The 9257-nt window shown below is 42.8% G+C and overlaps 1 non-coding gene across 1 annotated transcript; it reads right to left on the minus strand.

The window, feature by feature from the left end:
* Positions 1-1505: 1505 nt before the first annotated feature.
* TRNAI-AAU (transfer RNA isoleucine (anticodon AAU)) lies at positions 1506-1577 on the minus strand. The gene has a single exon. It is a non-coding gene; the product is annotated as a tRNA-Ile (tRNA).
* Positions 1578-9257: the final 7680 nt, after the last annotated feature.

The raw sequence follows: 9257 nt of genomic DNA on the forward strand, positions 1-9257 counted from the left end.
TCGCATAATTCCCTCTCCCAATATCAAACCCAGGAAATTGATATTGATGATATTGACACAACCCAGTGACCTTATGTGGATGTTACCGGTTTTACACGTGCTCACTTGTGTAGAGTCAATTCTGTGTTATTTTATCACCCGTGTAGATTTGAGTGACCACTGCCGCACTGAAGATAGAAGATAGTTCCATTGCAAGAATCCCTTGGGCTATATTTTATAACCACAGCCACCTCCTTCTCCTCCTCCCCCTGACCAGTGCTAGCAACCGTGACTCTCGTCCATTTCTATAACTGTTATTTCCAGAATGTTATGTAAAAAGAATCATACAGACCTAGAATGGAAAAGAATCAGAAAAAGAATTTATGTATATAAATATATATGTATAATTGAATCACTTTGCTGTACACCTGAAACTAACACAGTATTATAAGTCAACTATGGTTCAATTAAAAAAAATTTTTTTGAAGGGATCATACAGGTGTAACCTTTGAGATTTTTTTTCTCACTCAGTATATCTCCCTTCAGATCCATCCAAGCTGTTGTGGGCCTCAATAGTTTGTGCCTTTTTATTGAAAAGTGGTCATTTTGTGGTTTGGATGTATCAGAGGCTCTTTAACCTTTCACCCACTGAAGGATATTTCAGTTGGTTCTTGTTTTGGGTCATTGTGGATAAAGCTGCTATGACCATCTGCGTCCAGGTATTTGTGTGAATGTAACTTTCCATTTCTCTGGCATAAGTGCCCAGGATTGTATCTGTCCGGCCGTGTGCCAGATGCATGTTCAGTTTTATGAGAAACTGCCTCCCTCTTTTGCAGAGGGGCTGTGTCACTGTACACTCCCACCAGCGATGTATGAGTGTCCGCACCCTCGCCAGCATGCTGACTTAGCATTGATCGCTTTTGTCTTGGATTGAGGGGGTCAGGAGATTTTTGCTTTGGTTTGGGAACAGTGCTACGTCTTGCAAACTTCACAGGAAATTAGTTCGACTTGTGGGCCACCTAGGTGATATCTCTTATTGCTCTTGCTCTTCTGTTTCCTGACCGCCTCTCTTTTTACTTTGAAATAACAACATACGTGGTAAGTTGTAATAGATCAAAGCATTTCAAATGACTAACTTCCCTCAGGTTAAAAAAAATAAAGAGCCAAGCCCCAGTCCGCAGAGGTAAATAAGCGATTCCCGTGGAGCCTGAATCATTGTGGGAAGATGGAACAGGGAGAAAATGAAAGATGGAGAGACCAGAGGAAAAGGCCCAAAGGAATCTCTTATCATAAGACGTAATAAGTATTGGAATAGCTGTCAAGTAGGTTGAATGTCTTCAGTATACACAGCAACGAAGAGAAATGCAGTTGGAGTGATAACTGGGCTGTGAGCTACTTTAAAGGGGCTTGAATCATTATATAAAGGGTTTGTTAGAGTAACACAATGGTGTTAAAAAGGACACAAAAGTCTATCAGTGTAGATGTCATTTTAGAAATGATGACATAGGTAAAAAAATTTTTTTAAATGGAGGTACTGGGGATTGAACCCAGGACCTTGTGCATATTAAGCATGCGCTCTACCACTGAGCTATCTCCCCCTCCCTATCAATGCTATAGTTTTAGAAATGATGTAACTGATGCCCTGAGCAATTAAATTGCTTGTCCAAAGTCACACAGGGGTGCTGACTGTGGACAGGGGCTGGAGCACCCCCTACACAACACGGCCAGGGTTGCAGTATGCATCCTACACAACTATGTGGGGTGACGCATTTTAAACAAGATTTTCACCTTGACCTGTGTCAGGAATTATCGTGTCCTACCAGGCCACCCTCTGCCTTCCTTGGCACGCCACTGCAATAGGCTGGAAGCCTCTAACTTGTTCCATTTTGCTTACACACCGACTGGACTTCAGAGAATGGGCGCAGAACAACGGAGTGACCTGTTTATGAAGATCCCCGTGTTCTCAGATCTGTTCCAAGGCTCACAAGTAAAAAGAAGTCTGGCCATTTAAAAAAAAAACAGATTAGCTAGAGCAGGTTTTAAAATAGCAAGACTTAAAGTGATTCAATGTTAATTGAATATTGAGTAAGGAAGAGGTAGGGAGTTAATTGAATGAGTGAGCTTGGGGTTTTAGATAATTTTTTCATGATGTGAAGGAAATTATTACCGAGTTGGACGCAGATCAGGGGAGAGAGAGAGGCAGCAAGATCTTTGGAAGCAGTAAATGAAAGTCATTTAGTTTGATGGGAGAAACATAAGCTTTTTGGACTGTTGGTTTTCCCTTAAAGCTTGTAAAATTCTGCTTGAAAAACATCTTTTATTAGAAAAAGTTGCATGTTATTTGAAGAAAATGTAGAAACTATGAGAAAGCAAAAACAAAATAAATATCATTCATGATCTCATTATAGATAACCATGGACATTTTAGGTATATCCTTTGAGTGTTTTTCTATGAGTTTGGATCATTTATATATTTATACAGATATACTAAGTGTTCGTAAATGTGAGATCGTATTGTTCAGTAACCTACCTTAAAACTTAACAGTCCATCATATTTCACAGAACTAGAACAAATCATAATAAAATTTATATGGAACCATCAAAGACCTAGAATTGCCAAAGCATTACTAAAGAAAAAGAAAGAGGCTAGAGGAATAACTCTCCCAGACTTCAGACAATACTGTAGAGCTACAGTCATCAAGACAGCATGGTATTGGTACAAAAACAGACATATGGACCAATGGAACAGAATAGAGAGCCCAGAAATGAACCCACAAACTTTGGGTCAACTAATCTTTGACAAAGGAGGCAAGAATATACAACGGAATAAAGACAAATGGTCTTCAGCAAAGGGTGTTGGGAAAACTGGACAGCAGCATGTAAAGCAATGAAGCTAGAACACTCCCTTACACCATACACAAAAATCAACTCAAAACGGATCAAAGACTTAAACATAAGACAAGATACAATAAACCTCCTAGAAGAAAATATAGGCAAAACATTATCTCACATACATCTCAAAAATGCTCTCCTAGAATAGTCTACTCAAGCAATAGAAATAAAAGCAAGAATAAACAAATGGGACCTAATGAAACTTACAAGCTTCTGCACGGCAGAGGAAACCATGAGTAAAATAAAACGACAACCTACAGAATGGGAGAAAATCTTTGCAAATGAAATTGACAAAGGCTTGATCTCCAGAATATATAAACAGCTCATACGACCTAATAAGAAAAAAACAAACAACCCAACCCAAAAATGGGCAGAAGACCTAAACAAGCAATTCTCCAAGGAAGACATACAAATGATCAATAGGCACATGAAAAAAATGCTCAATATCCCTAATTATCAGAGAAATACAAATCAAAACTACAATAAGGTATCACCTCACACCAGTCAGAATGGCCACCATTCAAAAATACACAAATGACAAATGCTGGAGAGGCTGGGGAGAAAATGGAACCCTCCTACACTGCTGGTGGGAATGCAGTTTGGTGCCATTGTGGAAAACAGTGTGGAGATTCCTCAAAAGACTAGGAATAGACTTACCATATGACCCAGGAATCCCACTCCTGGGCATATATCCAGAAGGAACCCTACTTCAGGATGACACCTGCACCCCCATGTTCATAGCAGCACTATTTACAATAGCCAAGACATGGAAACAACCTAAATGTCCATCAACAGATGACTGGATAAAGAAGATGTGGTATATTTATGCAATGGAATACTACTCAGCCATGAAAACTGACAACATAATGCCATTTGCAGCAACATGGATGCTCCTGGAGAATGTCATTCTAAGTGAAGTAAGCCAGAAAGAGAAAGAAAAATACCATATGAGATTGCTCATATGTGGAATCTGAAAAAACAAAAACAAACAAACAAACAAAACAGAAACAGACTCATAGACACAGAATACAAACTTGTAGTTGCCAAGGGGGCGAAGAGTGTGAAGGGACAGACTGGGATTTCAAAATGTAGAATAGATAAACAAGGTTATACTTTATAGCACAGGGAAATACATACAAGATCTTGTGGTAGCTCACAGAGAAAAAAAGTGACAATGAATATATATATATGTTCATGTATAACTGAAAAATTGTGCTCTACACTGGAATTTGACACAACATTGTAAAATGATTATGAATCAATAAAAAATGTTAAAAAAAAAAGAAATCTTAACAGTCCATGAACACCTTTCCAAGGTAAATTTTAAATTGCTGCCTACTATTCAACTAGGTAGGTGTTCTTTAGCTGATACACCCAACATTATTTCCCTCTTATAAACAGCCCTGTGACGGATGTCATAGCTTCATGTTTGTGCTTATCCATAATTATTTCCTTAGGGTAAGTTTGGAATTCCAGCGTCAAATGAAGTGTAAATTTTAGGGCTTTCGATTCCTAGTGCAAAATTATCAACCTGGAAAAAAGTGTATCAGTTGTCATTCTCAGCCACAGCTTATAGGGTTTTCCACTCTCTTCCCCAAAATGAGGTCTATTGTTTCTTTTTAAATTACCAGTAGGATAAGTGAAAACTTACGTGTATTTACATTTTCCATTTCTTCGGTTATTAAGAACATTATGCTTTTTTAAAAAAAAAACACAAACATTTGGGTTCTGTGTCTGTAAATTGCCTGGTGCTTCAGCTGGGTGGTTTGCAGACCCCAGACACGTCTGGGCACAAACAGCGTTATTCTGTGCTGCCCATGGCTGAATGCCACCAGCTGCTGGACAGGTTATTTCCTCAGGTAGAATTAAATGTTGTCTTTTCCTTCTCTTTCTTTTGCGGAGCCTCAAATGTGCAGACACATGCTGCTTGTTGGATCCGAGGACTCTTCCCAATGCATGCACTAACCCAGATTTGCAAATATACAAAAGGCAGCACATCTTGTTATTTCTGTTTTTGAGGGTCCTAAGCTCCTGTCTCATACAATGCCGGTTGCCAGTAGGCAAAGGGGTTTACAGGTAGGTGACCCGGCGAGGTGAAATGGGTGTGCGGAGAGAGGCAGGAGGAATTCCACCCACTTGGGAGATGCTTCCATTCATGCTCTGTATTTGTGTTTTAAATTTTGGGACTGACTCACAGGCACTTAGCAGAAGTCACTGATGAAATTCACCTTATCAGTAATGAGGCTGCCTGGCCTCTGTGTTAGCTGGCGCCTCAGCTCATGGTATTTAACTGGCTGCTTGGGGGCAGGTGAAAACAACACGGGTTGAGTCCCACTTTTACAAGTGCTATGTGTGGTACATCAACCTTGTTATGTTAAATCCAGACATTATTAAAATTAGGACGTGGTACACTGGATTGTTTGTTTTCCTTCTATACACAAAACAGATGTTCAGGACTCACTTTACTTAGACACAGCAAATCAGGGTCGGTTGTGCTGAGGGAAGCGAATACTTTGCCTGTTTTAGAAGGATAACTTGTAGCCATTGTGCTCTGGCTGTATTTGAAAACAGTAAGTGATATTCTTAATATATTTGATGCCCTTCAGATGCTTGGCTGGATTTCAGGGGTTATGAAATCAGATTCTTGAGTAGCGGGGTGTGAAAGGGCTAGAGATTGAATTGTGTTCCCCCTAAATTCATATGTTGAAGTCCTAACCCCCAGTGTGACTGTATTTGGAAATACAGCTTTTGGGAGGTTATTAAGGTTAAATGAGGTTGGGTCCTTACCTGATAGAATTGGTGGCCTTATAAGAAGAGGAAAGAGCTCCCCTCCGGCCCCGTGCAGACACAGGGCGAGGTCACATGAAAAGACAGCCAACTGCAATGCAGGGGAGAGCTCTCGCCAGAGAGCACCTTGATCTTGGAATTCTAGCCTTCAGAATTGTGAGCAAATACATTCCTGTTGTTTAAGCCACCTGGTCTGTCATAGTTTGTTATGGCAGTGCAAGCAGACAGGAAGAAGGGAGCTGGAGTATTAAATGTGGTTCCAAAGGGGACCTGCAGGAGCTGGAGACTGAAAGCAGTGAGTATTTCTTTGTAAATGACACTTTACAACAGTGCTCGGTGGACCCAGCATGGTCCAGTGGGGAGAGGACCTGCCGAAAACACGAGGCTAGGTTTGCCTCTCAGCATTGCCTCATTGTGGGTCTCAGATGTCCTCACCTGTAGAAAGAGGTGATGGGGCAGCTCATCTTCATTCTAGCAGTTGAAAAGTCCAAGGGGGTTGTATTTTAATTATTGGAATATTCCAATGGACCTCAGATGCTTCCATGTTTTCGCATGAGTGGATTCTGAGATGCTTCTTCAAGCGAGGGATACTAGTCAATGGGGAGACATTGTTTCAGCCCTCATCCTCAAACTCAAAGTCCATTTTGGGATGGGAAGTGGCAAGGTTAGGAAAGATCCTCCCGCCTCCACGCCTCTGAACCAGGAGTCTTCTCAGTCAATACAGATGATCAAACAGTGAGATTTCTGGGTATCATTCTGTACGACATGTCTGTCAAATCACAACTCTATCTGCAGCTCTCCATCCCTTACAGTTCGTCCAGCAGGGAGCTCCAGTAATTAAAACTGTTACTGTCCTTTCTCCAGAATGAGAAGTGGAACACTTTGCAAACACAGCTAATGCCAATAAGAGATTCTGACAAACGGCAGATATTCTAATATATCTCACACACGTACACACACACACAAAGGCACTCATCACAGAGCCATTTTTTTCTTCACCTCATGGGTAAACATGGGCACTTTCAACACTGTCCATGAATGACTAGGGTGTCGGTGGTGAGGACTTGGGGCTGGTTCCAGGTGCCCTGGGGGGGGCTGTCTCAGTGTGGGGGTGTATGTTACATCTGCAGGGGCCACGTCCCCCACTGGGACTGGAATTCTCAAACACAGGCTTGCATACAAGCTGCCCTGATCTCCTACCCAGAGAAGGTCAGTACATCTCTCCCAGCCTCACTTGGCTTTGTGTGACAGCTCCTGGAGGTCATATGATGAGCAGCTAGTGTCTGTGAGCAGAACTTGTAATTTACTTCTGGGGCTAGTCTGAGGTTTTCTTGTTCCCCAAGACACCACTGAATGGAGTCAGGAAAAGAGGGGGAAGCCAACAGAGAAGGTATGGAGTTTCAGAAAAGCTGGCCGTGCTCAAGGTGTGGCCCCTAGGAGAATTACCTTCTCTCATCAAAGGTGAAAAAACAGAGACCTCTATGTTGTCTAAATACAGGAAAGAGAGTTTGGGGAATGGCTGAACCACTTAAGGGTATGTGTGTGATTTGCAAGACAGAATCCAAAGCTCAGGGATGGTTAGGCTATTTTCAGCTTTCTGGTCTACCTACTGTGGTGTGTAGCCCTTTAGCATTTTGCTTACTTTCTTATGGTTCAAGATGGCTGCTGTGGCCCTGCCCTTGTACCAGCATTACAAGTAGAAAATTGGGTAAAGGTCCAAGAGGTGAAGGGCTGTATCCTAGCAAGGGTTTTCCTGTTTGTTTGGGAAGGTACTTCTCTCCAGGAACTTTTCCCACATCCAATTGGCCTGAACTAAGTTTCATGGACACTCTTGTCTCCATAGAGGCTTAGAAATCCAGTATTTTCATTTTTCTAGTCTCTACAGGTAGAGGAAGGCCAAGGAGAGGGATGTGAATAGCTTTTAGGAATTGCATATGTCATGTGGCGTTTGGGTGCTTTGTGTCATTGAAGGAGAGGTTTCAAGGACAGACATATTGGCCCAGAGCTGTCCTTCCTCCCTCTCTTCTTCCTCCTGAAGGGAAATGGGTGACTTGGTGACAAGTTTAAAATATGGTAGTTCAGGCACTTATCCGTTGTCCTCAAAACAAAAGGAAAGCAGAAAAGCTCTGTGAGACATCTGATCAGCCAAAAGGATGATTCCTTAATATTAACGACTGGATTATCAGAGGCAGGTGACTAAAAGGACTTTAAAATAAAACCCCGATGATCCTGTGTGAGTCATGCCTGAGAATGGCAGGGAATGGGCTTCCTGCTCTTACACTGGCCCAGTCACTCCCTTTGATGGTTCATGAATCAGCAGCATTAGCTCTTAATAACCCGGTCACTCTGGACCACATTATAAACTTTAATGCACCAATTATAATGACAGTAATAACCTCCCTGCTTCATGGGCCAAATCTCATTCCTCCCTGACCATTTTTTCCTTCAAAGGAGATGATGAGAGCAAGGGTGGTGTCATTTCATAGGGGAGTGTCGCTGAGGAGGTGACAGTTGAGCAGATTCCAGATGGAAGTGAGGGAGGGTGCCAAGAGGACCTGGACGGAAAGGAATTCCAGTCAGCAAGCTTCCTCTCATGGGCCTAAGATGACTACAATTGTCCCAGGCATCCCCCAGTGGTTCCCCAAACAGGAAGGATGGGTAAAAGCCAAAAAACAACCGTTTAGCTTTCCGCTTCACTGTTTATCCACGAGAAAAAGAGCTCCTCAGTACATGTCCGCCTATGCCTCACAGGCTGGCACTCAGTCAGCTGCCCCCCGCCACCGAAGATTACTGGCAAGTGGGAATGGAACAGTCATGCTCGAGCTGCACTGAGCTTGACTCATCCTCAGGGACTGAAGGAGGCGTTTACTCTGAGCTGGCTGTGGCCAAAACAAATTGGTTTGTATTGACAAAGGAGGGAGGAACAATTGCTGTAGGGTAGGTAACCAGCAGTGTCTGTCACACCAGCTCATCCATGTTGAACCCTCTCAAGGTCAGTCATAGAAGAGATAACTTATTTTCCTCCCTTTCTTCTGTCTGACTGTGGACCCTCATGGACACATTTCCTGACCAATCCAGAGAGTGGATTCACCTTGTCCTAATTCGAGTGACCTCCAAAAGCTGACCTGGGGCAAAGATTCAAGGGCAAAGAGCTCCTTGGGGTGTGCAGGGAACATTGATGATGATGCGGAACATGTTACAGGGGTGGGAAGGCAGTCAATAAAGGGTGAAATAGTAAACTAGTTACCAACGTGAGCAACTGGAGCTTAATCCTGGGCGAACTGTGGGGAAGAGTAGAAAACACCTCTCTCAGAATTATTCCACTTGAGATGTGAGGGAGCTGAGGTATTTATCCTCCAACTCCCATTGGTCATTGGTTGAGGGCTGCTCCCGAGATGTGCTAATTTCCCCACACCCCTGGCCTGCACCTGTGGGCAGAGTGCTCTTCTATGGTTCTGGAAAAAGCTCTCAAGTCTAGAGTGGCAGATACTTGCTGGGGGAGGTCATCCAAAACACAAAGAGATAGCAGGGTCTAAGGGACATGGGAGGGGCACTCACAGCATTTACTACCCGTTCTGCCTCTAATGGTCATGAGCCCCT

The sequence above is a fragment of the Vicugna pacos genome, chromosome 4, assembly GCF_048564905.1.
Source record: "Vicugna pacos chromosome 4, VicPac4, whole genome shotgun sequence".
In the NCBI taxonomy this organism is placed as follows: Eukaryota; Metazoa; Chordata; class Mammalia; order Artiodactyla; family Camelidae; genus Vicugna; species Vicugna pacos.